Source organism: Theropithecus gelada, chromosome 19 (genome assembly GCF_003255815.1).
Source record: "Theropithecus gelada isolate Dixy chromosome 19, Tgel_1.0, whole genome shotgun sequence".
Classification (NCBI taxonomy): Eukaryota; Metazoa; Chordata; class Mammalia; order Primates; family Cercopithecidae; genus Theropithecus; species Theropithecus gelada.
The window spans coordinates 19,374,184-19,400,956 of NC_037687.1; the positions used below are offsets into that span (position 1 = coordinate 19,374,184).

The 26,773-nt window shown below is 52.3% G+C and overlaps 1 pseudogene; it reads right to left on the bottom strand.

Moving 5' to 3' along the window:
* Nucleotides 1-9,273: 9,273 nt before the first annotated feature.
* LOC112611880 lies at nt 9,274-14,540 on the bottom strand (annotated as a pseudogene).
* Nucleotides 14,541-26,773: the final 12,233 nt, after the last annotated feature.

Sequence of the window (26,773 nt, forward strand, 5' to 3'; positions counted from 1 at the left end):
TTTTTTTGAGACGGAGTCTTGCTCTGTCACCCAGGCTGGAGTGCAGTGGTGCGATCTCGGCTCACTGCAAGCTCCACCTCCCGGGTTCACGCCATTCTCCTGCCTCAGCCTCCTGGGTAGCTGGGACTACAAGCACCCGCCACCACACCAGGCTAATTTTTTGTATTTTTTAGTAGAGATGGGGTTTCACCGTGTTAGCTAAGATGGTCTTGATCTCCTGACCTCATGATCCGCCTGCCTCGGCCTCCCAGAGTGCTGGGATTACATGCGTGAGCCACTGCATGTGGCCGATTTTTTGTACTTTTAGTAGAGATGGGGTTTCACTATGTTGGCCAGGCTGGTCTCGAACGCCTGACCTCATGATCCACCTGCCTTGGCCTCCCAAAGTGCTGGGATTACAGGTGTGAGCCACCATGCCCGGCCCACAGCTTGCTTTTATACATTTTAAGGAGACATGAGACATCAGTCAATATACGTAAGAAGTACATTAGTTCCATTCAGAAAGGTGCGGACAACTCAAAGCAAGCCCCCACCCCCCAGGGGAGGTAGATGGAGGCTGGGAGATCAGACCCTGTGGGGCACTTGGGGACATCAGGTGGGACAGGCCCCAGGTGTACCCTCAGTGCACTGGGCAGGTCTCGGGATCCTGGCCTGGTAATGTGGTCACTCCCTTGGGCACTGCTGTTGGGACTCGGTCACCCACCCTGGGCCGTACACGTCCTTTCTCAGGCCTGGACATTCTCAGTTCCTGCAGAGAGCACTGCCTCCAGCCCAGGAGGGGCAGCCCCATTGTGTAGTCCAAGCCCATGCTCTACAGGACCCTAGTGGTCCCTGCCCGCCACACACCCCTCTTCTCCCAGTTCCTGTCCCTTCACAGGCATCAGCCCACAGGGAGACTCTCTTCCTACCTTGCCTGTGTGTCTCCTGGGCTGAGACCAGGGGTGTGGCGGGGAGAGACATGGTTGGTCGTTCCCTAGGACCACTAGGGGAGAAGGAGGACAGCTCCCAGCCCAGCGCAGGTCTTCGGCTCTGCCTGGGTTGCCTTACGGTGAGACGAAGCTGCCATCCATCAGTGCCCTGGAGGCAAAGGTAAGACCTGCTACTTGAGAGGCTGGACCAGGGACAGGAGGACTGGGCAGGTGGTCAGCAGCCCACGTGCACCGGCGGTGGTGAGTGGGAAAGGCAGGCTGTCCCTAGGAGGGGCGGCAGTTCCTGCTGGACCCGACCGCAAGACTCTGTCCCCATGGTGGTTTGACCAAACTCCAAATTGAGAACTGCAGTCACAGCTCGGGGGTTGCTGCCTGCTTGCACTAGGAGCCCACCTGGAGGCTGGTACTTGACCAAAGTCCGGTGTCTGTGGCCTGAGGATGGCATGTCCCAGGTCATGAGGCCAGGTCACGGATGCCTGTTCAGTCAGAAGGTCTCAGTCCCCGGAGCCTGCCCTTTCCTGGTTCTTTTTGTGGTTCAGTCCTGTCAGGGCCTCGGAGCCCAGGATACAGCGTCCAAAGGCTGCTCCAGGAAGCCTTGGCAGCTCCGCTAACTTCTTGTCATCATAGTTGACAGCAAAGACGTCGGGAGATGAGAGACACAGAGAAATGACTCAAGATGCTTCAAGATGGGCAGGGATACAGGAGTGGCAAGGAGATGACATGGGGAGGGAGGGCCCCATGATCGCTCTCTACAGGGTCAGGGGGATGGGCTCCCATGGCTGGGTCCTGGCACTGCCTGCCTCTCAGAGGGTGGGTGACACACAGTCCTTGCTCGGGACAGCAGGTCTGGTCACCAGCTCTCCTGTCTGTCCCTGCAAACCTCAACTTGCTGGAGACAGTGTGATGCCAGGGCATGGGCCTGCACTATCTCAGGGATAGGGACACTCCCTGGCAAACCGAAGGAAGGAATAGGTCAAGATCACAATTCATAACTCTGAATCGTGGGAGGGAGGCCTGGTCCTAGGTAGACTGCACCGCTCCTGAAAAACCAACAAGTCAAAGGCTGGAGACTTCCAGAATCCTCAGGCTCTGATCCTCCCTGGGGCTGCCCCAGAGCCTGTTTCTCCAGAGTATTCTGTCCCAAGTTGATTGACAAGAGTGTATAAAGGAATTCTCCAGAGGCGTGGGGCCAAGTGTGGTCACACTTCCTGGACATCCAGAAGGTAAAGGCCGAGAACTGGTGGAAATATGAGGTATAACCCTTCCGAAGTCAGCCAGAGCAGGACAAACAGGCCAGGCTGTGATAGGAGCCCAAGCCTCCAGCTGGAGGGAACGCAGAGCCTGGGTTGAAGGTGGAGGGGTCGTGGTCAGATGAACATCCTGGGCAGAGACGGTGACACCAGCACCAAAGGTGAGCTAAGCTCCAGGACTAGTTGGATTGTAAGGAACCAAGCCAGAGGAGGAGCTTTCTGCAGAAGGAAACCCATCTTCCTTCCTTCCTTCCCTCCTTCCTTCCTTCCTTCGTTCCTTCCTTCTTTCCTTCCTTCCTGAAGGACTGCCTGTGGATGACTGCCGTGTGGGGCAGCAAGTCTACTGTCTGTTCAGAGGCTGCTTCCTCTTCTTGCCCCTGCCCCGGAGGTCATGAAGATGAAGGGAAAGAGGTCCCCCTGGAAACTTCCACCAGATCAACCTGGATGTCAGCCGTACACTAAGAAATCACATGATGTTCCAGCCACAATACAGTGAGGCTTGCGGGGCTGGAGATTCCCTGGGGAGATGGGGTGAACCAGAGGGATGGGGGCTTCACCAGAGGAGAGGCAGGGGTCACCCAGGAGGGGACCAAAAGCTCTCCAGGCCCAAGGGGAAGCTAGCACCATGAACCGAGTGCCTTCCTGGCTCCAAGCCCTGGGCCTGGCTGGGATATGTGGGGCCACAGCCCAAGTGGCTCCCAAGGAGACAGAAAGCAATGAACAAAATCATGAGAAATGGTGGAAAGTGCGGTGACCTATGGGAGGGTGGCATGATGAGGGGCTCGGGAGCCTTCCCAAGCAACACTGACGACACCAAATGCCGGGAGGATGTGGGGCCCCGGGGACCCTTGTCCCTGCCAGGTGGGAATGCGACAGGGCACAGCCCCTTTGGAAACCTGTTGGACGGCTCTTCGCGAAACTCAGTGGACCTCGCGCCACATGTCCCAGAAGAGTCTCAGAGACTGACCCCACTGATTTGAAAACTGATGGCCACGTAAAGCCTGCATGCCACGTCCAGGGCTTGATTCACCGTCACCCACAGTTGAAGGCTACCAAGACAACCTTCAACACGGGAATAGTAAAATCCGCTTTTACCAAAACATTTCATAAAACTCAGTGACCCTGAAGAGCTCACTGCTTATTCCGCGCATCATCTGGACCTGGAATTGGATTCCTTGTTGGAACACGACAGAGAGAACAAAATAGCATCCGTGTGAACCCAAACCCTCTTTTCTCTCTTTCCTAGGCTGCAGCATGTCTTTCTTGTCCTGGTGGCGTATTCTGCATCTAACCCCGTAAGTATTCCCGGGCAACAATATTCCCGGGTCACATTCCCATATCCACAGGCATGGGTGTCTTGGGTCGGGGTGTCATCGCTTCTTTAAATTTCAGTATCTGATACCTATCAAGACGCAGCGGGTAGGACTCAAGCTCGCTGCTGGCTTGAACATTCAAGCAAGGCTGGGAGGGTGGGTCTCAGAGGGGTCATGCTGAGATGGAGGGGGCTCAGGCACGGATTCCTGGTCTGACCTGAGCCTGACCCTCAATCTCAGAACAAGAAATGGCGCCTTCCTCCTGGGCTTGCCCCAAGGCCCAAGAGCTGGTCAGTGTCCCAGAATGGTCCTCCCAGGAGGCATTTTTGACAAATTGCCACAGTGCCTGATGGGCGTGGCTCTTGTCACGAAATGAGTGTGGATCCCGCGGAAGCTGTTTCTTCAGTGGAAAACTGGCAGGGATCCAATGGGGTTCTGCCAGAACCCCACTGGAGTGCAGCAGACAGGGAGGGGGTTCCCAAAGTGCCTGCTCCCCGTGTGCCCCCAGTTTCCAGATCACTCCTGGAGGGACAGCCACTGAGCTGGCTCCATGGGCCGCACACACAGGGTCTGGACCCAGCCTCCCTCTCGTACCTGGCAGGCAGCCCCTGGGTCTTCCCAGGACCCTGTATACAGCAGGCCCCCAGCCCGCCCTGTTGGCCAGCCTAGCTCACAGATGCTGTCCCAAGCCTGGCATGGTGGCCTCCCTGGTCTGGCATCTGAACAGGAGGGACATCCATGGTCCTCTCCTATGTCCTCTTGGGCCACATGGGCTTGGACGCTCGCTATAGGGGTCTCTTTGGACTCCTTGTCAACTGGGACGTGCATGACCTGCTCAGTCCTGACACCCAGTGTCAGGAGAGGGGTGAAGAGGCTGCACCCCAAATTCCCCAGGGCCCGTGGCAAGCCTCCCCAATGACGTCAGTACTCTCAGGTGACCTCAGCTCTCCCAGGTGACATCCTTCCATGGTGACTCTGGCCCTTGCAGGAGTTGGGCTACTGTAGGGTCATGAGCCGCATTGCTGCCACTCTCCTCTATCTGCCAGGAAAAGACACCTTCTGAGTGCAGGCTCAGCTGCTGGCCAGTGAGAGCCACTCCCTGCAGGGTAGGTGGACAGCTGCCCCCAGGGACTCACGCAGCCAGGCCCGGGGACGGTCACCCTGGCTAGGTGATCCCAGCTTCCAGGCAAGGCGCCTTCCTTGTGTCCCCGGCTCATTTGGAGCCTCTGGGATGTTGCCTGCTGTGGGTCACGTAGGAGCCTGGGACTGGATAGGGACCCCCACACCCTGACTTAGACGCCTCTCATCCCCATCAGCAGAGGGCATTGCAGCCTCCCTGTGGTTGCCTTCTGTATCCTGGAGCCTCGATCTTCCAGCCTCGACTGCGCAGACAACGCTCGCCTCCCTGAGGGTCCTCCTGCCTCCTGGTGGCTGACTGTGCTCCTAGCTGCCCTCGCCACCCTCGGACAGGCAGATGAAACCCAGACAGGAATGCTTCCTCATCGCATGTCCCCCCGCCTGACCCCACGAACTTCCAGAAGACGGTAATGCACCCCCAGCACCCACCCCGCTCACCCTGCTGGCCCCTGCCTGCCACGTTCCTCCCTCTCGGCCTCCATGGCAGGCCTCTCCTCCTAATACCTCAGCTCAGGGCCGCACTGGGCAGCTCCTCCTGCCAGGATCCAGGGGACGTTCCTGCCCCTCCTCTCCTGGGTCAAGGCTGCATGCTGGAGTGGCCAAATGGGAGGGTGGGAGGTCTGGGGGTTTGAGGACCCCTGCCAGTGCCTAGCTCTTCCAGCTGACCGCTCCACATCTAGGGAGCAGGCTTTGATTTTGTGAAAAGTTGCGGGCTCTCAGGATTCTACAGTTCAAATTGTGCCAGGCCCCGGAGACTCTAAGCCCAGCCGGGACACGTGTTACGCACATCATCCCCGAAGCTCATGAGGACTTGGTGAGGAGACGGTCCCCTCGGCTCTTCCCCAGAGGCTTGGGGATCAGGGGGAGAGGGAGGTTCTGGCTCCTCCTTATGGGGGCTGAGGGGTCGAGTCCCAGCAGGGGTCAGACTTGGGATGTGGAGGTCTCCATGGGATTGTAGTTGGGTTTCCTTTTTCTGCTCTGGAGCAGGCAGAGGCTCTGGGACGGGGGCTGTGCTCTGGCTGAACTAGGCTAAGGGAAATGTGTCCACCGAAAGTCCATGCGGGGGGGCAGGTGTGGCGGGGCGCCCTGGGGACTGCCCAGTGTTCTGCCCCTTAGGGAACGGCTGCAGAGAGGCCTGAAATAGGGATGTTTTGGGGGCAGCCCAAGGGGCCCTGAGCACCTCTGCTCCTCCCATCAGGACAAGGATGAGCTGCGTGCCCAGAATTCCATGTTTACACTGGCTTCTCTGGTGCTTTAAATGGGGGTAATGAGGCACTGGAAGCTCCCAGCCCAGGGACCCTCCTGCCCTGCACTGCCTGGCTCCCCCAGCCCGGAGGTCCAGCTCCCCCGGGAGGACCTGGCACACCCCCATCCAGCAGGAGGCACAGGCGGGTCCCCATAGGGCACACAAGGTAGGCGACACTCGAGAAGGGGCATCCCACAGCAGAGGCCAGGGCAGAATGGGCCAGGTCTCCACTTGGGAGAGCTCAGGGAAGTCCAAGGCCCTGGGGAGCCCCTCGTTCCAGGAGCCACATCCCTGCTGAGATGAGTCCCCTCCATGAGGAGCTGCAAGACGTCTTCTGACCCAGCCTCACAGTGGCAGCTCATCCCATGGGGAGGGGTCCTTGGCACTCCAGGGGACTGAAACCACAGTGGGCCCTGCTTGGGCCACCAGCTTCCAGCCTGGAAGGGCCAGGTCCTTTCACACCTGCTGTCCCCACAGATCCCCTTGGGCTTCAGCCCGAAGATGAAGCATGCAATAATGGCAATGGCACCCACAGCCTTCAAGGTTCACAGAAGCAAGTACCCCTGTGCCTGAGGTTTCCTGGGGAGCTCACGGGACAGACAGCTGTCCCCATGACCCTCTGCTCTAGTCAGAAGGGATGGCCAGGGATGGCCAGGCCTGGCCTGTAGGGCTGGGCAGGGCAGAGCGAGTTCTCCCAGACCCTGAACCCACCCTTGAAATGAATGATCCATGCGAAAGGTGGGAGTATAGTGGGCACCTCCCTGCCTGGGTGTCCCCCCGGCCGTGGCCTCCTGTGCACAGCTGGACTCCAGGGGTGGCCACAGAACGACCCAGTGCTGCCCAGTGGGAGGTGGCAGTGTTGGAAACGGGGTGTAGGCACCAACCCCTCCCAGGAACACCTCCTGGCCTGATGCCCTCCCTGTCCCTTGAGCGACCATGAACCTGTCCCAGTCCAGCCTGTGGGAGGGAGTTCTTTCAGGACCAGTTCTCCCAGGCGTGGGTCCTGGAGGATGCCACCGTGCTCAGGCACTTTGAGGCCTTTGTGGGGGAACTGATGAGCCAGTGCTGGAACCTGCCACCCCCTGGTGGGCTCCAGCACCAGGTCCCCTCCTGAGTCACCCTCTGGAGCGTTCGATAGTGGAGAGGGCCCCGGCCCCACCAGCCCTACGACCTGGCCCTTCCTTCTGCACTTCTGCTTCTGCCTTTTCCTCCTCTACACTAAGCAGCTTCTGGGCAAGTGCTGAGCGCATATGTAATGGACATGCTGCTCAGACAGGCGGGGGCTGTCTGAGGGAAAGCCCTCAACGCCTCCTGTGGTTTTTACATCCTTTCCCCTCTGTGCGAGCTCCCTGAACCACCATCCCAACATCAACAGATGCCAGGAGGAGCAGGGGCCGCTTGCTCCAGAGCACCCCTCCAAGGATGTCAGGGCAATAAGCCTTGAGCCAGGGGAACAAGAGAATCAGTGTCACTGACCCAGAGGATTCGTGGAGAGGACACGGGTAGGAGCCCTGGCCAGAGCCAGATCCAAGAGTTCAGCCAGGTGTGGGAATGGTCTAGTCCAGGCATGGAGTGAACGGTCCCAGAGGGCAAAGGGGGCCCCATGCCTGGGACCATCTCACCCACTGTGGAGACAGTATCTCATGTGAGGTGGCAAGGGGGCTAGGTGACAGCCAAGGCCTCTCCCACCTGGTTCTGGATCAGGGCTGCTACCCAGGCCACAAAGCCCTGGGATGAAGAGATGAAGGAGGAAGTCTGGAGCCAGCCCGAATCCTAAGCCACTGCCCCAGGAGTGACATGAGGCGCCCCAATAACTCCCTTCGCCCTGAAGGATCCACGCACCCCTTGCTCTGTGATCAGCAGCCTGCTGGGGTGTCCTCAGAGTCAGACTCAAGAAGCCACACAGGGATGCTGAGGACACCAGAGACCCAGGTCTGTGGGGCCCAGCTTTGTGGGGACTTAATGGACTTGGTGGAGAAGCTGACCACTCACGTCTGCTATTTTTTCAGCCAAACCTGATCGAGGGTCCTTGGCACCCAGGCCTCCATGAGCATTACGCCCCTCTGCAAGGGAGACGGGCTGGCCCACCCCTGCCTACCAGCTTAGCTCTACAGGCCCATGCAGCCAGCCCCCTACCCCGGAATGCAACCTGGTCCTCTCCCACCCCGGCCTGGCTGGCAGTCTCCAAGACTGAGGCCCAGGGAGCTTCCAGAAAACAAAGGAGCTTCCAGAAAACTCAGGGCAGCAGGTTGCTCTCTGGGGATCCTGAGGGTTCAGAACGGACCCATGCATTTTCTGAACTCCCTCCGGAAGCTGCCCAGAGACTTGGCTGTCAGAGGCCCGTGGTTCCCATTGTAAAATTTTGAACAGGGATGCTGTGCTCCGTCCCTTCCACATCTACCCTACCCAGCCCCAGGACCATTAACGGGGCTCAGCCCTGCAACCCCATCTTGGCTACAACACCAGGCCCTGCTGGGCCCCGTGAGAACGGAGAGGCAGGTCCAGAGGTAAGTCCCTTGCATGGGGGCACTTGCATCGGAACCCTCTTGGTGGGCAATGACTAGCACGGCGTGGAAGGAACCAGGGCAGCTCCCAGCCAGTTGCTCTGCAACCCCAGATGGCTCTTGGGCCTTATGAAGTTCTTCTCAACAGGGAAGCTGGTCCCTTTCAGGCCGCCAGAGGGAGGGGTGAACATGGTGTCCTCCCAACCCTGGCCAGCCAGGAGCATGCCTTGTGGCCTCTGATTTGGCTTGTTGGACAGAGTCCCCTCCTGGGGCACACGTCCTAGGTCCAGAGGGGCCCGGCCTCAACTCCAGCCCTGGTTGGTAGGGGAGGGCACCAGGGGTGCCATGGACCTTTAGTTGCAGCACACATGACCACGCAGGGGACATGGCACACCTCACCCGGTTGTTGTACCATTTCAGGTCAGAGAGCCCCGGCAAGAACTTGCTACAGGAACATGAGGTTCTGAGCCTGTGTGGGAGCAGGACATCAAGGGCTGCTCGAGGGCGTCCATGGCTACAGTGACTGTGGCCTCTTCCCAGCCTCGTCTGTGCAGTGCAGGTGATCCAAGACTCCAAGCTGGGACTGGCAGGTGATGGTGGCCCCAGCATCTCGGCCACACTGCCAACATGCTGCTGGGAGGCTTTGAGACCATGCCCGGTATCCTGCCCGCCTCCTTGAGACCCCTTCTTGACACTTTCTAGCCAGTGCTACAGCTGCAGCATGTGTCACCACTGAATACCTTCCAGCAGCCGGTGCAGGCTTCAGACGGCAGGGGTGCTCAGCAGCCGTGACCTCAGCAGCTCTTTCGTGGCAACCAGGACAGTCAGGGCAGTGATGATGCCCAGGACAAGTGGGATGGCAGTTCCATGATGGTGGATGTGCCTAGTGGCAGTTCACACCTGGTGCTCAGTGGCTCCCTGGGCTCCTGTGGTGGTAACAGCTTGGCCACCATGAGGCGCAGTCTCAACCGCTTCCCCACCTGTCAAGTCAGGCAGGGAGGCCTTGTGCTTGGCGAGGTGTTGGGCTCTGTGAAGGATGGGGACAAGTTGTGCATGGCTCTGTGGCTCTATGGCCTCAAGTGGCAGGAGAACCCCTACTCCTTCCAGTGCACTACCAGCGACACCACTCAGCAGAACAAGTTCAAGGGCATGAATAGCGTCCTCTCTTGCAAGCTGGTGACCATGCACAGGCAGGTCCCAGTGCACGGCGCAACAAGCACTTGGACTGACTGGATGCGTGTCTGGGGACATTCCCGGCCATCTCTGTGCCCCACCCACCTGAGAAGTGGGCCACGGGTTGCTTCCAGGAGGACTTCATCTCCAAGCACAGGAAGAGCCTGATCTGTGGGATGAGCCACACGGCTAGCTGCCCAGTGCTGGCAGTGCCACGTCCTCCAGCACTTCCTGATGTGCCCCAGCAGCACCGAAAGAAGGCCTGGAAACAAGGCAAGAGGAAGGCCTTCTGTATGGCACGGCACCTCTTGAGGAAAGAAAATAAGAAAACTGCCTCCGATCCAAGCAGAGCAGATCAGCGAGAAGGTGGGCATCACTTGGGGAAGTGGATGTGGGTATCGAAGATGAACACTGGATATGTGTCCTGGTCATGGGAGGTGGGTGGTGCGAGAAAGGTGACATGGTGGGTGCCAGCTCGTTCCTGACCCTGAGCACTCCACCACCACCGCCCTCGACCTGCAGGAGGTGGAGAGCATGATTGACAGCTCCATATGCTTTCTCAAGAAGGTGGACGACCGTGCTGCTGCTCAGCCACAGGGCATGGAGTTCACGACAAGCAGGTGAGGGGCTTTGAGAAGGAACATCAGCAGGGGGCCAGCCCTCCCGCAGCCTCAGCCAGGCTTTGGAGTGGGCCCAGCAGGGCTTCTGGGTGGGCCTGAAGCAGCCCGTCACCTTCACCGGAGGTGCCTACGATGCCATCGTCAAGCTCTTCCCAGACTGGCCCAGGCAGGACCTGGATTCTGTCTCGGACCTGTTACTGCTGTCCAAGTGGCAACGCATCAAATTTCCAGACGTCCTCCATGTTCACAGAGGAGCTCTTACCAAAGTCACGGGGAGCAGGAGACTTGTAGGAGGAGGAACGATGGAGGTGCGGGGGCTGATGGCGTTCAGGAGCGTGGGACACGAGTTCTTTGGCCACTTTGGCTGAAATTCACCATCTCCATCCAATTAGAGGGAGAGATTTGAGATCACAGATGCAGCACTTTTTACCAGAAAAAAATATTTTTTTTTTCCAAAAATCGATCTAGAATTTGGAAGCAGCTCTTTATAAAGATGAGAGTGTTGAGTGACTGGATGTTGGGTTGGGGACTTTTTCCAGTTCAAGGATAATTTCTACAGCAGAATAAAAACTTCTATCAAAGAGCCATGGCCAACTATCTGTGGTAGTACAAGGACGATTTTGTGCTCAACTGAGGCCAGTTTAGAATAGAGAATTATGTGGGAAATAAACAGAGAACATGGCGATGGAACCACGTGTTGTAACTTCGTAGGTATCCATACTACAGAAGTTCCTTCCTTCTCTCCTTCCTGCTGTGTGTGCCTCCTCCCAGCATCGGGCATCCCCACGTCCTGGGCCTGTGCTGGGAGAGATATAAAGGACACCATTGGCTATAGGCTGGGGGACTGGCACGGTCAGGGGAGCCTGTGAAGTCAGAGTAGCCCCTGAGGACCAGTCCTGGGATGACTGTGTCCAACTGACCAGGCCCCTGCTGACCAGGGCCCCATGGACTGGGGCCTCTGCCATGACCTGGCCTTCACTGAGTGGGCCCTGATAACCAGGACCCCACTGAAGAGTCCCCCCTGATGAGGCCCCACTCACCAGGCCTTACTGACTGGACTCCCCCTGACTAGGCCCCGGCTGACCAGGTTGTTACTGACCAGGCCCCACTGGCAGCTGCTCCTCCCCTCAGCCAAGCCAGGCCCCCATTGATTGGGTCCAGCGATCAGTCAGCCAGTGGCCAGAGCTGCACTGACCAGGTCCCCGCTGACTAGTTAACTTACTAACCAAGCTCCTGGAAACTAGGGTCACACTGACCGGGCACAAGGCCCCACTGACTAGGTCCTCGTGAAAAGGCCCTCACTGCCCGGACTCCACTAACTAGGCCTCATGAATGAGACTTTCACTGATAATGTCTTTGCTGGTCATGCCTCCACTACCCAGGCTTCTAGTGATCATGCCCCCTTGGGTCACGTCCCTCCTGACTGAACAGGCCCACACTTGAACAGGCCCCCAGTGTCTATCCCCCGCACTGACTAGGCCCTCACATCCAAGTCCCACTGACCGGATATTCCAGCCAGGTTTTCACCGACTATGTCCCACTGCCGGACTCTAAGAACTAGGCCCCACTGGCCAGGCCCTCTCTGACCAGGTTTCTGCTGATAAGAACCTGCTGAAAGGTGTTTGCTGACTAGGTCAGTCCTAACCAGATCATCCATGACCAAGGTCCCCACTGATCATGTTTCCACTGACCAGGCCCAAAAGGACTAGGCCCCAATGACCAGGTCCACCACTGAGCAGGCACTGCTGACAAGGTCCCCATGGAACAGGCCCGCACTGTCAGGCCCCCGTTGACTAAGCCACAATGACTACGTCACAGCAGACCAGGCCCTGGTTATTAGGTTTAAAGTACAAAACCCTCGTTGACCACCAGGTCCCACTGGTCAAGTCCCCACCCACCAGGTCCCCATAGATGACCCTGAGTTACCAGGACCCCACTAACCAGACCTCTACAGACTAGGTCCCAATAACCAAGACCCACAGACAAGGCCCTCACTCACTGGGCTTCAACTGATGAGATTCTGACTGACCAGTTCCTTAATGACCAGACTAGTCATTTAGACCCAGGACCCCAGTGACCAGGCCCCCACTAATCAGGTCCCAAGTCACCAGACCCCCACTGACTGTCCCAACTGACAAGGCCCCCACTGCCTAGGCTTCCACTGACCAGGTCCACACTGACCAGGCCTCAGGAGATGAGGCCCCAACTTACCAAGAACCCACTGACCAGAGAGACCTCCACCGACTGGGCCCAACTGACAAGGTTCCAACTGACCATGTTTTTACTGACCTGACTTTACTGAACAGGCCCCACAGCTCAGTATCCAGTGACCAGACTCTCACTGACTAGGTCTCACTGTCAGACCTCAAGTGACCAGGCCTCACTATCCAGGACACACTCATGAAACTTCCACTGCCAGGCCCCCACTGACTGGGCCCAACTGACGAGGCCCTAAGTGACCAGGTCCTTAACTGATGAGGTTCCAACTGACCAGGTCCTTAGTGACCAGACCTTTACTGACCAGCCCCCACTAACCAGGATCCCACTAAACAGGTGCCCACTGACAAGATCCCAGTTGATCATGCCCCCAGAGTCCAGGTTTCACTGACTAGGCCCCACCAACCTGGTCCCACTGACAAGCCTCCAGCTGACCAGGTCCCCACTGACTGGGACCCAACTTACAAGGCCCCATTAGCCAGGCCTCACTGGCCAGGACTCCACTGACTGGGCCCCATCTGATAAGGTTCTGATTGACCAGGTCCTTAATGACCAGGCCTTTACTGACCAGGCCCCACTCCCCATGACCCCAGTGACCAGACCCTCACTGACCAGGTTCCACGGCCAGGCCTCCAGTGACCAGGCCTCACTATCCAGAACCCACGGATGAGGCTTCCACTGCCAGGCTGACTGGGGCCCAACTGACGAGATTCCAACTGACCACTTCCTTCACTGATGAGGTCCTAACTGACCATGTCCTTAACTGACAAGATTCCACCTGCCCAAGTCCTTAACTGATGAGGTCCCAACTGACCAGGTCCTTAACTGATGAGGTTCTGACTGGCCAGGTCTTTAATAACCAGACCTTTACGGATTAGGCCCCATTAACCAGGAACCCAATGACCCAGAACTTTACTGACCAGGCCCCACTAGCCAGGACCCCAATGATCAGGCCCCATTGACCAGGCCTCAGTTGATGAGGCCTCAACTTACCAAGACCCGAGACCACCACTGACTAAACCCCACTAGCCAGGACCCCCTGATGAGGCCTCCACTCCTAGGCTACCACTGACTGGGCCATACTGACAAAACCCCCAATCAGACCATCAGTGACCAGGCTTCACTGTCCAGGACCCACGGATGAGGCTTCCACTGCCAGGCCCTCAATGAGTGGGCCCAACTGACAAGGCCCCCTCTGTCAAGGTCTCCACTGACTGGGCCTCAAATGACGAGGTTCTGACTGACCAGGTCCTTACTGAACAGACCTTTACTGACCAGGCCCCACTAATGAGGACTCCAAAGACCAGGCCCCCACTGACAAGACCATAGTTGATTATGCCCCCAGTGGCCACGTTTCACTGACTAGGCCCCACTGACAAGTCCCTCACTCACCAGGTCCCCATTGACCAGGCCCCAACTGATGAAGCCTCAACTTACCAGGACCCCACTGACCGGACCTCCACTGAGTAGGCCCCACTAGCCAGGCCCCACTGATAGCCCCCCAGTTCCAGACCCCACTGCCAAGCTCCCCATTGACCAGGTCTCTCCACTGACTGATGAGGTTCCCACTGACCAGGTCCTTAATTACCAGACCTTAACTGGCTAGGCCCCACTACCCAGGACCCCAGTAGTCAGGTCCCCACTGACCAGGTCCTTACTGAACAGACCCCCACTGACTGGGCCCCCACTGCCAGATATCCACTGACTAGGGCTCAATGACCAGGCTTCCACTGACCAGGACCCCAATAACCAGGTCACACTCACCAGGCCCCCACTGACCAGATTTCAGCTGACCAGGCTCATGCTGACCAGGACACACTGATGTAGTCCCAAGTGACCAGGCCCTCTGACCAGTACCCTCTGACCAGGCCCCTTCAGACCAGGTCCTCACTGACCAGTTGCCTGCTCACCAGGCTTCCTCTGACTAGGTCTCCAATGATTGTGTCCCCATTGACCATGCCCCCAACTGACCAGGTGCTATTGACCAGGCTGCTGCTGACCAGGTCAGCACCGACCAGACACCCACTCACAAGGACCTATTCATCAGGCCCTGCTGACCAGGTCCCACATGACCAGGTCCCACATGACTCCACTGAATAGGTTCCACTGATGTGGCCCCAATAACTCACCTATATTAGTGTGTTCTTGCATTGCCATAAAAAAAACCTGAGACTGGGAAATTTGTAAAGAAAAGAGGTTTAATTGACTCACAGTTCTAAAGGCTGTACAGGAAGCACGATGCTGGCATCTATTTGGCTTCTGGAGAGGCCTTAGGAAACTTTCAATCATGGTGGAAGGCGAAAGGGTAGCAGGCACGTCTTACATGACTGGAGCAGGAGGAAGTGTGGGGAGGAAGTGCTACACACTTTTAAACAACCAGATGTCACGCAAACTCTATCACAAGAACAGCACTAAGGGGATGGTGCTAAACCATTAATGAGAAACCACCCCCACGATCCAATCACTTTCCACCAGGCCCTACCTCCAACACTGGGGATTCCAATTCAACATGAGATTTGGGCAGGGACAGATTCAAACCATATTGTTCCACCTCTGGCCTCTCCCAAATCTCATGTCCTTCTCATACTTCAAAATACTACTGGCTGGATGCGGTGGCTCATGCCTGTAATCCCAACACTTTGGGTGGCCGAGGCAGGTGGATCACAAGGTCAGGAGATTGAGACCATCCTGGCCAACATGGTGAAACCTCGTCTCTACTAAAAATACAAAAAAATTAGCCAGGCATGGTGATGGAGGTCTGTAGTCCCAGCTACTGGGGAGACTGAGGCAGGGGAATCACCTGAACCCGGGAGGTGGAGATTGCAGTGAGCCGCGATCATGCCACTGCACTCCAGCCTGGTGACAGAGGGAGACTCTGTCTCAAAAAAAAAAAAAAAAAAAAAATACTACCATGCCTTCTCAACAGTCCTGCAAAGATTTAACTCATTCCAGCATTAACTCAAAAGTCTACAGTCCAAAGTCTTATCTGAGACAAGGCCAGTCCCTTCTGCCTATGACCCTATAAAATAAGAAACAAGTTTGTTACTTCCAAGATACAAGGGGGGTATAGGCATTGGATCAACATTCCCATTCTAAAAGGAAGAAATTGGCCAAAGGAAAGGGGTTACAAGCATACACCAGTCCAAAATCCAGCAGAATAGTCATTAAATTTTAAAGCTCCAAAATAACTTCCTTTGACTTCATATCCCACATCAAGGGTATGCTGGTACAAGGGGTGGGCTCCCAAAGCCTTGGGCAGCACCACACTTATGGCTTTCCAAGATTCAGCACGTGTAGATGCTCTCAAGGACTGCCCTTGAGTACTTGTAGCTTTTTCAGGCTGAGGGTGCAAGTTGCCAGTGGATCTACCATTTTGATGTCAGGAGGACAGTGGTTCTCTTCTCATAGCTCCACTAGGCAGTGCTCCAATGTGACTCTGTGTAGGGGCTCCAACCCCACATTTCCCCTCCACACTGCCCTAGAAGGGATTCTCCATGAGGGCTCCACTCGTGCAGCAGGCTTCTGCATGGACATCCAGACTTTTCCATGAATCTTCCTAAATCTAGGTGAAGGCTTCCCAGCTTCAACTCTTGCACTCTGCACTGCAATGGTAGTGCAGGTCCACTGAACCATCAAAGACCAGGTACATGCCTCTGCCTGGTGTTCTCGACTCATCCACCAGTGTGGAGCTGTCATCCCGCTCTTAATAACAGTCATCATCGCTGCTCTAGCTGGCCTGGCTACCACCAAAGTTGCTGAGGTGATGACTGCAGGTTCCCCAACCCCTGGCTCTGGAAAGCCTGAACTGGCAGCTGGAAGGCCCCTGGTGGTGGCACCTGTTGATGCTGCAGCAGCAGCTAGAGGGCTTCAGGAGGCAGCTTCAAGGAGGTGGGTACCATGGTGAGGAGGGCCTTGAAGCCTCTGGGTGACACGTTGGTCTAGCAGGCTGGGGCACCAGGGCTGCTGTCACTCACCAGGCCTGGCCTAGGGGCAATGGAGTGAGGCCTTGTCTCTAAGAAGAAGCATCTGCATGACAGAAAACATTTGTATACTATACATCTGATAATGCATTAATATCACAAATGTATAAAAACTCAAACAATCCAACAGCAAGAAAACAAATACTATTAAATATTAGCAAAGGACTTGATTATTAGCAAAGGACATTTCTCAAAGAAGGCATGCATATGAGCAACAAGTACATGAACAAAAGCCCAAGTTCAATAATCATCAGGGAAATGCAAATTAAAACCAGAATGAGATGTCACCTCACATCTGCTAGAATAACTATTTCAAAAAGTTTGAAATGCACTGAGCCTGGATCTTTAATATCTTTATTTCACTACTTCTTCCAATGTAAGGATTTGTTTGTTAGTCTTCGATGTGTCTTTTTTTTTTTTTTTTTTTTTTGAGACGGAGTCTCGCTCTGTCGCCCAGGCTGGAGTGCAGTGGCGCGATCATGGCTCACTGCAACCTCTGCCTCCCAGGTTCAAGCGATTCTCCTGCCTCAGTCTCCTGAGTAGTTGCGACTACAGGTGTGCACCACCACGCCCAGCTAATTTTTGTATTTTTACTAGAGACGGGGTTTCACCATGTTGGCCAGGATGGTCTGGATCTCTTGACCTCATGATCCGCCCACCTTGGCCTCCCAAAGTGTTGGGATTACATGTGTAAGCCACCGCGCCCAGCCTCAAGGTGTCTTTTTGTGGTTTTCAGTAAAGTTTTATGGTTCCACACAGGCCTGGGAATGTCTTCTAATTGATTTCATGGCAGTTTGTTAATGTGGACAGAGGCTGATTCTCTCTTTGTTATTGTTACTATGTGTTTATTATTAGTACGAAAGAGTCAAGATTTATCATATGTACAACGTGTATTTGTTCAATTTCCTGAATATTGTTAAACAGTTTTTGTTCTGAAATTTGAAATCGATTCCCCTGCTTTTCTATTTGCACTCATGGCCTCTGTAGATAACTGCAGTTCAAATTCTTTGACTTACATTCTTTCCTGTTTCCTCCTCTTCTCTCTTCTGGTCCAGGTTCAGGCATCCCTCAGAGTGATAAATGGGAGAGGCCTGGCTGGCCCTTGTCTTAGACTTTTCTTCATTGAAATGCTTCTGATGTTTGCTGTTGATTATGATGTTTGCACAAATATCTTTGCTTAATATGAATTTTATTTCCTTCCTTCCTTCCTTCCTTCCTTCCTTCCTTCCTTCCTTCCTTCCTTCCTTCCTTCCTTCCTTCCATCCATCCTTCCTTCCTTTTGAAACATGATGTCTGATGTTTCTCAGGCTGGAGTGCAGTGGCTAGTCACAGGTGAAATCATAGCTCACTGCAGCCTCAAACTCCTGGGCTCAAGCGATTCTCTCACCTCAGCCTCCTGAGTAGCTGGAACTGCAGTCATGTGCCACCATGACCAGCCAGAAGTTTCTATTATCCTATTTGGTATTCTTAATCATTATATATTTTATTTAAGGATATACTAAAGTGATTACGTATTTTTTCTATGTTAATCTTTTAATCAAATAAAGAAACTAAATAATTTTTTTTTGAGACACGGTCTTGCTCTGTCACCCAGGCTGCAGTGCAGCGGTGTCATCACAGCTCACTGTAACCTCTGCCTCCTGGGTTCAAGCAATTATCCTGCTTTAGCCTCCTGAGTAGTTGGGACTACAGGCGTGTGCCACCACACCTGGCTAATTTTTGTCTTTTTAGTAGAGACGGGGTTTCACCATGTTGGTCAGGTTGGTCTCGAACTCCCGACCTCAGTTGATCTGCCCGCCTCAGCCTCCCAAAGTGCTGGGATTACAGGTGTGAGCCACCGTGCCCAGCCTCGATTTTATTTTTAATAGTAAAATGTACATGAATAGTTTTTCACGTAATCTGGTAGTAGAAATACACAAGATATCACCATTAGATACTGCTAATCAAATACTTAACAGGTGCAAGTATCTGGGTGATTTTGTATACAGTACTTCCAAACCTTTTTGTCAGACTAATGAGTATAATGAGATTTGATATTTGCTTCTGATGTTGCTGGATAAACTGGGTAAAGAAAAGGATTAAGTCAGGGATTCAAAGTTTTTTTTTTTTTTTTTTTTTTTTTGAGACGGAGTCTCGCGCTGTGTCACCCAGGCTGGAGTGCAGTGGCGCGATCTCGGCTCACTGCAAGCTCCGCCTCCCAGGTTCACACCATTCTCCTGCCTCAGCCTCCGAGTAGCTGGGACTACAGGCGCCCGCCACCACGCCCGGCTAGTTTTTTGTATTTTTAGTAGAGACGGGGTTTCACCATGTTAGCCAGGATGGTCTCGATCTCCTGACCTCGTGATCCACCCGCCTCGGCCTCCCAAAGTGCTGGGATTACAGGCTTGAGCCACCGCGCCCGGCCGGCCAAAGTTTTTAATACAAGTACTGCATTAATATCCTAAAAATTTATATGGAGCCCTGAAGAAGATCCTTATCTCCTGCAGCTTCCGGGCTCAAAATGCCGAAAATAAATCACAGCATCTCACCCCGTAACTGGATGAATTACAACAAAAATTAAATTCCCAGGCTGGCAGGATGCCTACTATTAAAGTGGGTGGCCGGGCGCGGTGGCTCACGCCTGTAATCCCAGCACTTTGGGAGGCCGAGGCGGGCGGATCACAAGGTCAGGAGATCGAGACCACGGTGAAACCTCGTCTCTACTAAAAATACAAAAAATTAGCCGGGCGCGGTTGTGGGCGCCTGTAGTCCCAGCTACTCGGGAGGCTGAGGCAGGAGAATGGCGGGAACCCGGGAGGCGGAGCTTGCAGTGAGCTGAGATCCGGCCACTGCACTCCAGCCTGGGCGACAGAGCGAGACTCCGTCTCAAAAAAAAAAAAAAAAAAAAAAAAAAAAAAAAAAAGTGGGTGTATTCATTCGGAAAACATTGGATATTAAAAAATTGGAATGAGGACCTGGCGCGGTGGCTCACGCCTGTAATCCCAGCATTTTGGGAGGCCGAGGTGGGCGGATCACCTGAGGTCGGGAGTTTGAGACCAGCCTGGCCAACGTGGAGAAACCCCTTCTCTATTAAAAATACAAAATTAGCTGGGCGTGGTGGTGCATGCCTGTAATCTCAGCTACTCGGGAGGATGAGGCAGGAGAATGGCTTGAACCTGGGAGGTGGAGGTTGTGGTGAGCCGAGATCTCACTACTGCACTCCAGCCTGGGCAACAAGAGAGAAATTCCATCCAAAAAAAAAAAAAAAAAGTATAGGCCAATGCTGGAACACAAAGTTGAATCAGGTAAGATTTATCAATGTGGGCCTTCTAAGCAGATTCTACATTTAATGTTGCAGCTTGAGGAATCAAAAAAAGTTCTCCTAGTTTGCTTCATTGACCAAAACATAAGCCAAAATGTGGTCAGTAGTAACTGAGTTAGAAATGCTGGATCTTAGGCCGGGTGGCTCACGCCTGTAATCCCAGCACTTTGGGAGGCCGAAGCATGTGGATCACCTGAGGTCAGGAGTTTGAGACCAGCCTGACCAACATGGAGAAACTCCGTCTCTATTAAAAATACGAAATTAGCTAGAAAAGGATTAAGTCAAGGATTCAAAGTTTTTAATACAAGTACTGCATTAATATCCTAAAAATTTATATGGAGCCCTGAAGAAGATCCTTATCTCCTACAGTTTCAGGGCTCAAATGCTGAAAATAATCACAGCATCTGGATGAATTTATTTATTTTTTTAATTTTTTTGAGACGGAGTCTCGCTCTGTTGCCCAGGCTGGAGTGCAATGGCCGGATCTCAGCTCACTGCAAGCTCCACCTCCCGGGTTCACGCCATTCTCCGGCCTCAGCCTCCCCAGTAGCTGGGACTACAGGCGCCCGCCACCTCGCCCGGCTAGTTTTTTTTTTTTATTTTTTATTAGAGACGGGGTTTCACCGTGTTAGCCAGGATGGTCTCGATCTCCTGACCTCGTGATCCGCCCGTCTCGGCCTCCCAAAGTGCTGGGATTACAGGCTTGAGCCACTGCGCCCGGCCGCATCTGGATGAATTACAACAAACTATAACTGGATGTAACTGGATGAATTACAACAAAAGTTAAATTCCCAGGCTTGCAGGATGCCTACTTTTAAAGTGGGTGTATTCATTCGGAAAACATTGGATATTAAAAAGTTAAAATGAGGGCCAGGCGTGGTGGCTCACGCCTGTAATCCCAGCACTTTGGGAGGCTGAGGTAGGAGGATCACCTGAGGTTGGGAGTTCTAGACCAGCCTGGCCAACATGGAGAAACTCTTTCTCTACTAAAAATAGAAAATTAGCTGGGCATAGTGGCACATGCCTGTAATTCCCAGCTACACAGGAGGCTGAGGCAGGAGAATCTCTTGAACCTGGGAGGCGGAGGTTGCAGTGAGCCGAGATTGCACCATTGCACTCCAGCCTGGGCAACAAGAGCAAAACTCCATCTCAAAAAAAAAGAAAAGAAAAGAAAAGAAAGAAAGAAAGAAATGCTGGATCTTCATTGGTTTGCTATAAAGTGATTCAAAAGCTTTGAAAGAGTTGAATGATAAAGTGTCTTTTTCATTTAAAACATACTCAACTGAGGAGGATCCAGGAGATACCATTCATTATAACTGTGAGACATACATTTGTGAGAGGAGTCCCAGTATCTCTGAAGAGCTTGATCAACACACTTCTCTGTAAGACAGAACTTACAATGATGATTGTTGCCACCAAAATGAAAAATCTAAATGCATTGGTTATAACTGGGTCTTGGGACTGCAGGATTTAAGTGGCAGCACTCAAATGCAGTTGTGAAAAAAATGGTGGGAATGGTTATTTAATAGACTGCAAAGTCAAAGCAAGCAATAAGAACAGTTTGACTCATGGGCTTCCTAGAATTAGAATAGATGGCGCAGTCACTCATGCCTGTAATCCCAGCACTTTGGGAGGCCGAGGTGGGTGGATCACCTGAGGTCGGGAGTTTGAGACCAGTATGACCAACATGGAGAAACCCCATCTCTACTAAAAATACAAAATTAGCTGGGCGTAGCGGCACATGCCTGTAATCCCAGCTGTTAAGCAGGAGAATTGCTTGAACCCGGGAGGCGGAGGTTGCAGTGAGCTAAGATTGCACTGAACCGAGATCACACCATTGCACTCCAGCCTGGGCAACAAGAGTGAAACTCCGTCCCCCGCCCCCCCCAACAACAACAACAAAAAAGAATTAGAATAGATAGGAAGACTACTAAGTTCTTACTTGATCTGTAAAAGTTCAAGTCAAACAAACAAAGTCAAACCTGAAGTATGAAACAAAAAACAAAACCAAAGATTTATGGCTTCTCAATTTTTTTTTTTTTTTTTTTTTTTTGAGACGGAGTCTTACTCTGTCACCCAGGCTGGAGTGCAGTGGCCAGATCTCAGCTCACTGCAAGCTCCACCTCCCGGGTTCACGCCATTCTCCTGCCTCAGCCTCCCGAGTAGCTGGGACTACAGGCACCCGCCACCTTGCCCGGCTAGTTTTTTTTTTTTTTGTATTTTTTGGTAGAGACGGGGTTTCACCGTGTTAGCCAGGATGGTCTCGATCTCCTGACCTCGTGATCCGCCCGTCTCGGCCTCCCAAAGTGCTGGGATTACAGGCTTGAGTCACCGCGCCCGGCCTCTTTTTTTTTTTTTTTAAATGGAGTCTCACTCTGTAACCCAGGCTGGAGTACGGTGGCGCGACTTCGGCTCACCGCAACCTCCACCTCCTGGGTTCAAGCCTTCCGAGTACCTGGGATTACAGGCATGTGCCACCACGCCGGCTAATTTTTGTATTTGTTTAGTAGAGACTGGGTTTCCTCATGTTGGTCAGGCTAGTCTCGAACTCCTGGCCTCGTGATCCGCCCACCTCGGCCTCCCAAAGTGCTGGGATTACAGGTGTGAGCCACCGCGCCCGGCTTGGCTTCTCAATTAATTTCCAGTCTCGAATTAGTTTACAGACCCAGAGCTCCTTGAATCAATGAGATGCTGGGTCCCTATGAGGAAGAACTCCAGTATACTACTGCAAATATATACCTTTAATTTCTCCCCCTCTTTTCCCCAAAGAAAACTATGGCCTTTTATCAGAGAACCTTTGCACTGGGAAAAAAGAAATAATCAGACCTTTGAGGAATTACTGAATAAAGTTTCTGAATTGATAATAATTCCATGAGAACTGAAATGACATTATAGTGCATTAACCAGAGTAGGAACTTATGGAGGTCAGTAAACCAATGGAGTTTTGAATCAATTCTAATTCCCAGTTGGCCTGGTGGGTTTCTCAAACCACCCTTTAGTTATCTCCCCTGTTCTGGAATACATAATTAGATTAGCCATACTCAGCAGCTGGTAGAATCTCAAACCGGTTCCCTGACCAGTGGAGCGAGAGCGAGAGCTATTATGGTAAAAAAAAAAACTGTACAGGGATTTCAGAGACTGATGCCACCAGGAAGGTTTTGAAAGATCCAGGGTTAGGCTGGGAGAGGTGGCTCATGCCTGTAATCCCAGGACTTTGGGAAGCCGAGGCAGGCGGATCACGAGGTCAGGAGTTCGAGACCCACAGGGTGAAACCCCATCTCTACTAAAAATACAAAAAAAGTTAGTCAGGTGTGGTGGCACGCACCTGTAATCTCAGCTACTCGGGAGGCTGAGGCAGGTGAATCACTTGAACCCAGGAGGCAGAGGTTGCAGTGAGCTGAGACCGTGCCACTGCACTCCAGCCTGCGTGAGACTCCATCTCAAAAAAAAAAAAAAAAAGAAAGATTCAAGGGTCATGGCTCTCATTTCATCCTATATAAGTCACTGAACAAATATAAGAGATCTTGGATAATTATACTGGATAAACGCAAGCTTAAATCATACGGAGAGGCCGGGCGCGGTGGCTCAAGCCTGTAATCCCAGCACTTTGGGAGGCCGAGACGGGTGGATCACGAGGTCAGGAGATCGAGACCATCCTGGCTAACACGGTGAAACCCCGTCTCTACTAAAAAAATACAAAAAACTAGCCGGGCGAGGTGGCGGGCGCCTGTAGTCCCAGCTACTCGGGAGGCTGAGGCAGGAGAATGGCATGAACCCGGGAGGCGGAGCTTGCAGTGAGCTGAGATCTGGCCACTGCACTCCAGCCTGGGCGACAGAGCAAGACTCTGTCTCAAAAAAAAAAAAAAAAACCAAAACATCATATGGAGACTCCCATTGCAGCTGTTGTACCAGACGTTGTTTTATACTTGAGCAAATATACACATCCCTGGTACCTAGTGTACAGCTATTCATCTGCCTAACACTTTTTTTCCTCTATCATTGTTACCACCAGAAGCAGTTTGCTTTCAGGTGGCAAAGACAGAAACACACCTTCACTGTCCTACCTCACACACTAGTAATTGGCTCAGGCTTCTGTAACAGCATACCAACTGAGTGACTTAATCAATATATTTTGTTCTCACTGTTGCAGAAGGTAGAAGTTATAATCAAGATCATCAGAACTGGCGTCTGGTGAGATCTCTCTCCTTGGGTTGTAAGCAGCCACCTTCTCTATGTCCTTCCATGGATTTTCCTCTGTGCTTTTGTGGTAAGGGAGATCTCTAATGTCTCTTTCTCTTCTTATAATGACACTTTTTTTTTTTTTTTTTTTTGAGACGGAGTTTCACTCTTGTTGCCCAGGCTGGAGTGCAACGGTGCAATCTTGGCTCACTGCAAGCTCTGCTTCCTGGGTTCAAGCAATTCTCCTGCCGCAGCCTCCCTAGTGGCTGGGATTACAGGCGCCCGCCACCACGCCTGGCTAATTTTTCGTATTTTTTGTAGAGACGGGGTTTCACTATATTGGCCAGGTTGGTCTCAAACTCCTGACCTCAGGCAATCCACCTGCCTTAGCCTCCCAAAGTGTTGGGATTATAGGCGTGAGCCACTGCGCCTGGCTCTCATTTAAGAGGGAATCTTAATTCCCTCCGTAAAGGCCTATCTCCAATTAGCCACATTGAGGGTTAGGGCTTCAACATATAAATTTTAGAGGAACACAGTTCAGTCAATAATAGTGATATATCAACTCTTCAGCCTTATGTTGTAGCTTAGTTTGCTGGGATCTTGGTCACCTTTTCCTTCCACAAACTATCACACTGGTTCTTTACATTGATGGTATTATGCTTATTGAATATAGTGAGCAAGAAACTCACTAGACTTATTGGTATGAGAAGCTCACTCTAGACTTATTGGTATGAAATTTATGTCAGGATGTAAGGACATTAATCCAACAAAATTTCAGAAGCCTTCTATCTCTGTGAGATTTATAGGGTCCCAGTGGTTTGGGACATGCCAACATATCCCTTGTAAGGAGAAGAGTAAGTTGTTATATTTGGTTTCTACTACAACCAAACAAGAGGCACAATCCTCGTGGGCCTTTTGGTTTTGAAGGTAACATATTTCTCATTTGGTAAGTTACTCTGGCCCATTTACCCTGTAACCCAAAGAGTTGCTAGCTTTCCTTTACTCAGAAGAAAAGAATATTCTACATCAGATCCAGGCTGTCGTGTCACTTGGGTCGTGTGTTCCAATAGAGTCAAAGGTGCTGAAATTGTTGATGGCAGATAGAGATGATCTTTGGAGCTTCTGGAAAGCCTCTGTGTTAATCACAGGAAAGATTTTGGAGGAAAGTCATACCATCCTATGTAGATTAATTGCTCTTTTTCTTTTCTTTTCTTTTCCCTTCTCCCCTCCTCTCTTCTCCGCCCCCACCCCTCCCTTCCTTCCTCCCTTCCTTCTTTCTTTTCTTTTCTTCTTTTCCTTTCTTTTCTTTTCTTTGTTTTTTTTTGAAACAGCTTTTGGCCTGTTACTGGGCCACAGAAAATACACTGGAAAATTTTATATCATTAAAATGTCCATGCTGGAGTACAATGGCGTGATCTTGGCTCTCTGCAACCTCTGCCTCCCAGGTTCAAGTGATTCTCCTGCCTCAGCTTCCCAAGTAGCTGGGATTACAGGCATCTGTCACCACGCCCAGCTAAGTTTTGTATTCTTAGTAGAGACGGGGTTTTACCATGTTGGCCAGGCTGGTCTCGAACTCCTGACCTCAGGTGATCCACCCACCTCAGCCTCCCAAAGTGCTGGGATTACAGGCATGAGCCACTGCACCCAGCCTGAAATCATAATTTTAAAACTAAAAAAAAAAAATAAATTCAAGCCTGAATGGTTTTCTGAGTCCAGTGTTTAAAAAAGAATTAACACCATTTCTACTCAATATTGTTCAGAAAGTAGAAGAGGAAGGAACATTTCCCAATATATTTTAGGAACCTAGTAGTACCCTCAAACAGAATCAGAGAAAGGCAATACAAGTTCAGGTGCGGTGGCTCAATGCCTGTAATCCCAGCACTTTGAGAGGCCAAGACAGACGAATCATTTGAGGTCAGGAGTTCTAGACTAGTTTGGTCAACATGGCAAAACTCTGTCTTTATTAAAATATAAAAATTTGCCAGGTGTGATAGTGGGTGCTTGTAATCCTAGCTACTTGGGAGGCTGAGGGAGGAGAATCGCTTGAACCCAGGAAGCAGAGGTTGCAGTGAGCCAAGGTTGCGCCACTGTACTCCAGTCTGGGCAACAGGGCGCAACTGTCTCAAAAAAAAAAAAAAAAAATCACTAATATTTAAATGTGCCTGTTGCTGCATGTTCACATTATCAGTAAAATAGCATCAGATATCGAAATATGCAAAAAGAATAACATCCATGAACCCAAAGACAAGATTCCCAGCTTCAAAAATGGCCCAGCAGCATCAGAATTAGAAGATTTCTAAGTAACTAGAATTCTTTGCTCCACTGGAGAGGATGAACATGGGGGCTCCAGCAAGATAAGGACAGGGCCAGTGGACAGTGACTGGTCTAGTGAGCGTAGAATCCCAAAGACCTTGGGAAATAGTTACACAACAAGCTTTCAGGAAACAACTGGAACAAACCAGGCAACCCCGCAGATACTGCCAGGAATGGATAAGCAGAAGAGGGTCAGAGCCACAAAATCTAAGCAAAAGACACCAAACCACAAGAAGCACCCAGCCCTGCGAACACCAGCTGTGGCTACATCAGGACCAATCTTTTCTGACAGCTGCTGTGGACTGATGAGAGCAGCCACACGCCAAACAGCAGTGCATCTGAACACAAGTCCCAAGCCTCTCTTCTCTATTAATCCTCGTTTTGAGAGGATGGATATGGTTACATTACAACATCCCCAAGCAACACTTGTGGGTGAGGGTGATCAGACACCCTCACCTAAAGAGGGCACAGAAAGGAGTAGGATGAAAACAGAGGGATAGGGAAGGGATGTGTGCACTGGATCACACAGACTTTCCCCACAGGCACTATTTAAAACAAAAGAAGAGCCCTAGAAATGTGCTGTGGTCTCCCTATACTTCCTCATCTTGCCA